The 5,660-nt window shown below is 35.7% G+C and overlaps 1 pseudogene across 1 annotated transcript; it reads left to right on the top strand.

The window, feature by feature from the left end:
- The first annotated feature begins 452 nt into the window (after positions 1–452).
- On the top strand, positions 453–4,178 carry LOC143567115 (RNA polymerase I-specific transcription initiation factor rrn3-like; annotated as a pseudogene). The gene is made up of 15 exons (XR_013141349.1): positions 453–547; positions 881–964; positions 1,037–1,106; positions 1,176–1,247; positions 1,340–1,576; positions 1,645–1,755; positions 1,841–1,957; positions 2,161–2,286; positions 2,365–2,433; positions 2,517–2,620; positions 2,835–2,918; positions 3,052–3,139; positions 3,261–3,380; positions 3,479–3,666; positions 3,749–4,178. The product of XR_013141349.1 is annotated as an RNA polymerase I-specific transcription initiation factor rrn3-like (transcript).
- Positions 4,179–5,660: the final 1,482 nt, after the last annotated feature.

A 5,660-nucleotide genomic window follows, 5' to 3' on the forward strand; every position in this document is an offset into this window, starting at 1 on the left:
ACTTGATAACAAGTTCATCAAACGTAAATAAAATAAATAAAAAAATTAAGGTTTAACTCTAACTAATACCTAAACACATCATACAAGAAATATATATGCATTTATAAAAATATTAAAAAATCTAAAAATAACCTGTATGACGCGCAGGCTAAAAACTAGTAATTAACTATTTAATAGTTTGATATATAGTAATAATTTGTTATTCAACCCAAGAAGCCATGTACTAAATAACGTCATGATCGTTGTGTTTAGTTGGAAACTCCCAATAAGTCAAAAAAAACATGATGAAATTCCAATACAACCCTCAGGGTTGTCCTTTATTGACCATTCTACCCCTGAGGCAAGGTTATGCTTTATTATCATTAGGGTTTAAAACATCTCTTTTGTTGGTTGGTCTGCCTGCCTGCCGGAAACACGACACAGACCCTTCAATTCCAATTAAGCCATGTCGAATTGCAATTGGGTTTTTGAGATGGGCGATGATAATGGAGATACTGATTATGAGCTGGCTCATCATGTTCGTCAAGCACTAAAAGCTGTCAAGGAGGTATAACATCTTCATATTCATTATGCTGCTTTTACAGTTAAACTGTTTTTAAGACGGTCTATATTATGCTGCTTAGTTATATCTAGTTAGTATTAACATAAATAAAGAACATTACAACATTGCGTGGGGTTAAAAAATATAAATAAATAAATAAAAAATTCTAGATTTTGATAGAGGAGATATTGATGTTAAGACAGAGGAAAGCAAACCAAAGTTTTATAAAATTTCTATGAGGAGATATTGATGTTAAAACAGAGGAAAAAAATCCCAACTTTTATAAAAATTTTAGATTTTTTCATAGAGGAGATATTGATGCGGTGTGAGTTAATCCAGGGTGATACTGGTGAATATGATCAACTTGTTGGGAATATGCATCACAACGTGCGTCTAGGACCCGATGAGGTGGCAATGCTTGTGGTAAGTTTGTTGTTAACCAAATCATGTTTTAACTTTAAAAAACAAATTATGAATTTAAAGTGTTGATGATAGACGATTCTTAGAGCCTTATCTGGAGCAGTTTCTTACATTGACATTGCACCACCGCTCTCTTCTTTCATCTGTAAGATAATAACTTTTAATTCGTTATCGCCGTTTTATCTATATCTATGTTGCTAATAATACTTTTTAGATATGTGGAATGAGCTTCTGGGACTATGGGCCGGATGTGATGGACGTGTTGATGGAGTTAGTAGTAACCTTGGTATGTTATGCTTCTTGATTTTGTAATGCTTCTGAATGATAAATTAAACAATTCCGCGGTCTAACTACTTTAACATGTCAATGTTATATTAGGCGACATCAAATGTAAAATATGTTGATTTGTGTTTGGATATGCTTGTAAGCAACTTTATACCGCCCTTCAATTTCTTGGCGATACTTAAGCAGCCACGTGGGTTAGCGAAAAAGGACCAAGTACTTGTTCGTGTGCATACTGCATTGAAAGGAATTGCTGATTTAGTGCCTCTGGCACCTTCTAGATTGGTACAAATTGTCAGGGAGAGAGTGCCAAATGCGTTCGCCAAGGAAGCTGTGAGTTCAGCGCACTCTATTAGTTATGAAAGTGTAGTTTGGTGTTGATTTTTATTATGTTTTTGCAGCAAATAGTTGTGTATGTGGAGAACATGCTAATGTTGGAGAGTGGTGATATGAGAGAGTTTGTTGGCAACTCTATGATATTTGAATTGGTGAATAGGCTGGTAGATCTAGATGTGAGTTGTTTTCAAAGCACTTACTCATTTTTATAAAAATAGTAATTGTTGTTAATGTGATGTTATGTGATTGAATACTTTATAGGTGGAGATAGGATGGGATGAAATCTTGTTGGATGATCCAAATATTAAAGGGATATTTGAGATGGAGCTAGAAGATATGGCACGACCTGTAGATGAAACCGAGATGGATATGGACGAGGTAATCTCAATGCTTCAACACACATTTCCAACTACTATATTTTTATTATTTTGTAACTAATTTTTTGCATCGTGTGATTAGTTTCATTATTTAAAAAAATAATGGTCCCATTATTTTATAAAACACCTAATTGGCATGCAAAGTAGCGAATAATTTACTGTCTTGAGTTCAAAGTTATAAACAGTATGCATTGTCTTTTTTAGCCTCAAATAAAATATTCTGGCCGAAAAGTTCTTTGGGGAAACGTAGTAGCTCAAAAGTTGGCTACGTTGATGGATCTCACATTTGACCACCTTCAATCTTGTTTCAACGATCGCCGCTTGCCTCAGGTACCTATAACTTTGACCGTTTCACTTGTACATGCTCAATGTTATGCTGTGTATTTACAATATAAACTTATCGTTTAGGTATTTGAAGCACTTCTGCAGTCATTTCAAAGTACCGTGTTGAATGCATACAAGTCAAAATTTGCGCAGGTAATGAATTAATTCTTCTTCCATATACTTCTAGTTCTTATTTATGTGTGCACAGTTTCTAAACCAAACTTTATTTATTGTAGTTTGTAATGTTCTATGCTTGTTCACTTGACCCCGAAGATTGTGGGACGCAGTTTGTGAGTAGGCTTCTTGAAATATTTAGAAGCACCATTTATCCTCACGAGAGGTAATGCTACATTTCATTAATATTACAATGAACATAGACCAGACAATTTTAACCTGTTTATATGAAAATTGGTCAGCTTGGGTTTTTAGTGGCATCACCGAGTTTTTACATTATCTAAAAATGATTCAAAAAGAAGACAAAAGTGTTGGCGGGCCAATCTTGGTTTGACCCAATTTGATGTATGAAGGGCTAATATGTTTATGATACTTTGCAGAATGAGTGCCGTTGCTTATCTAGCAAGTTACCTGTCTCGAGCAAAATTCTTGTCTACCTCATATGTGACAATCATATTAGAAAGGTTGGCATGCACCTTAATATATTGTTTTTTGAATTTTTTAAACATATATTAATAATATAAGATTTTCATGCTCGATATAAACCTTACTGCGACTTGCATCTAATTAGTTTTTTGTATTATTTTATTGTCTCAGCCTGGTGGATTGGTGTTATAGATATAGCAAAAACCAAAGTGGTGAAATTAATCTAAAGAATCATCGGGTATTTTACGCCGGGTGCCAGGTATGAAATAATCTTTTGGAAACTGAATCCTGTGTATATGAATATGTATGACGGCTAAAGCAATATGTAAGTGGTTCTCGTTGTGCTCAAATCTAATGTGATCGCAATTTATTGTGCTCAGGCCGTTATGTATGTACTTTGTTTTCGTATGAGATCGATTCTAGCCATTCCTCTACTCAAATCACAGCTGTTGAATATGCCATTGGAGAAAATTTTCAAACACGCTCTGAACCCGTTAGAGGTGACTTTCATATCCTCATATATGTTTATTGTAATCTTAATGTTTGTAATAAAATTAATATGATTATGTTATGTATGTGGTTGAATATTGCAAAATAGGTCTGCTTACCGTCAATAGTAGAGGAATTTCTGCGTCAAGCAAAAGCGGCCCATCTGTTTAACGTATCAAACGGCACCTTTGTGTTTGACCATTTGTTTGACTCAGACACGTCTCGTGCGTTTGGTGGGTTTCAAAGGCTCGATGTCTTCTTTCCCTTTGATCCTTATTTGTTAAAGAAGTCTGAAAGGTTGGTTAACAAGTTTTGTTATAAATATTAAATATTTTTCGTAAACATTGATGATGATAATCTTTTCTCATTTGATGTGTAGGTTTATTCGACCGAACTTTATATACTGGTCAATGGTGAGAACTACTTATGATGAGGAGGAGGAGGAGGAGGAGGATGAAGATGATGTGAGCGGCGACGATGAAGGTGAGGGTGACGATGAGTTTGACATGAACTTGAACAAAATGTCGATTACTCCCCGGGATTCTTTCATGTATGGAGGCCAACAAGATAGGAAAATGCAGATGCCTTCTAGAATCAGGCCCTCTACTAGTCCAGAGTCCTTGTGAGGAAATGACGTTATTACCCTTGGTGGATCTGGATGAGGAAGGTGGTGATGTCAGCAACAGAGGCGGTATTGTTGATAACTAAATTTTGTTTGTTTTTTAGGTGAAACAGGTTATAAAAATTGTTTTCTTGTGAAAGAGAACCGGTTGCTTGTAATGACATATTTCGTTGTTAACTTTTGATATCTAATATTGTTGTTTTAGTGGTTGTAAACGACGTCTGGTCATGTCCGGGGGTTGGTGGTCCAGTGGCTGTAGGGTCTCTTACATACTTAAAAGGTTTTGAATTCGAGGCTTGGGAAGTAAAATAAATTTGTCTATCAAAAAAGAAAAAATTACGTCTAATCTTCAGCATCACTTAATGGAATGGGTTAATCGGTTCGTACCCGGTTCCGGTTCGTACCTAGAATAACCGGTTTCATCGGGTTTTGGCAATAAATGACCTGCAGCTTGAAACATAGCCCGGTTCCAACAGTAATATAGCCGTTTTAAGACCGTTGGAACCGGTTTTTGAGGTCCAAATACTATACAACGTGAATTCTTAATTGTTTTACTACCATACTTTAAAACACCAAAAAAAAACTTCTCGGTTTAGACTCGTTTTTTAATCCAGACTTACCTACACCATATTTTTTCACTTCCACCACCTATTATGGCAAGCACCAACAAGGCCAACAAGAAGGGAGCTTCTACATCCTTTTTTATTGACCCAGTTCGTGTTAAAGATGACCCCGAAGTTGTACGGGCCGTCTCGCATAACCGCAACAAATACGTATGGCGGAATTGTGATTTGGTTGAGTTAATCAATGGTGATCTTAAGGCTCGTTGCAAATTTTGTGACACATATTTAAAGCAAAATTCGAACTCTAACTTTAAAAAAGCACATCGAAATATTTTTTTTGCAAGGTGTTGAAAGAAATTTCCGCATCGGACCAAGTTGAATTGGGTCGAGATGATACAATCTTTCGTTACAACATGAAGGCGGTTCATAATAGAATGATGAAGCTCGTGATTCAACAAGGTTTGTCGTTTAACCACTTTGACAACCCCGATTTGACGGTCATGATTTGAAAATCTCTTCAACCGAGCTACACCCATGTAAGCCATACTACCCTTAGATGTCATTGTCTAAAATTGTGGGAATGTGCAAAAAAAAAAGATTTAATTGAGTTTTTTCAAATTTTACAAACGGGTGTGAATTTAACTAGTAATGTTTGGTCGGCACCACATGGTTTACCAGAATCCTACCTTTGTGTCACCGCTCATTGGTTCGATCCGGTTTCTTGGCAAATGATTAAGCGCAACATCGGGTTTGAAAACTTTCCATATCCACATACCACCGAAAAATTGTTTGAAATTGTAGATGAGATAATAACGACTTTTAACTTGAGAAAAAAAATATTTTCTATGTCGTTTGATAACGCAGCAAACACTACAAAGGCGGTTGAAAAATTTATCATAAAATATACACCACCTTGTGACGGGAATTTTTTTGATGGTTGCACATATTATCAATTTGGTTGTTCAAGAAGGTCTCGCCAATGAAACCATGGAATCCGGTTCGAGATGCTTTAGATATATGTTACAAGATGTTTTCAAAAGTGAGAACAGAAGATATCTTGAATACAAAAACTATTCCAAATCGGTTAAAAGAAAATATTCGGGGCC

Source organism: Bidens hawaiensis, unplaced genomic scaffold (assembly GCF_021521415.1).
Source record: "Bidens hawaiensis isolate Kalapana, Puna unplaced genomic scaffold, B.hawaiensis_p1.1 tig00023220_1, whole genome shotgun sequence".
NCBI lineage: Eukaryota > Viridiplantae > Streptophyta > Magnoliopsida > Asterales > Asteraceae > Bidens > Bidens hawaiensis.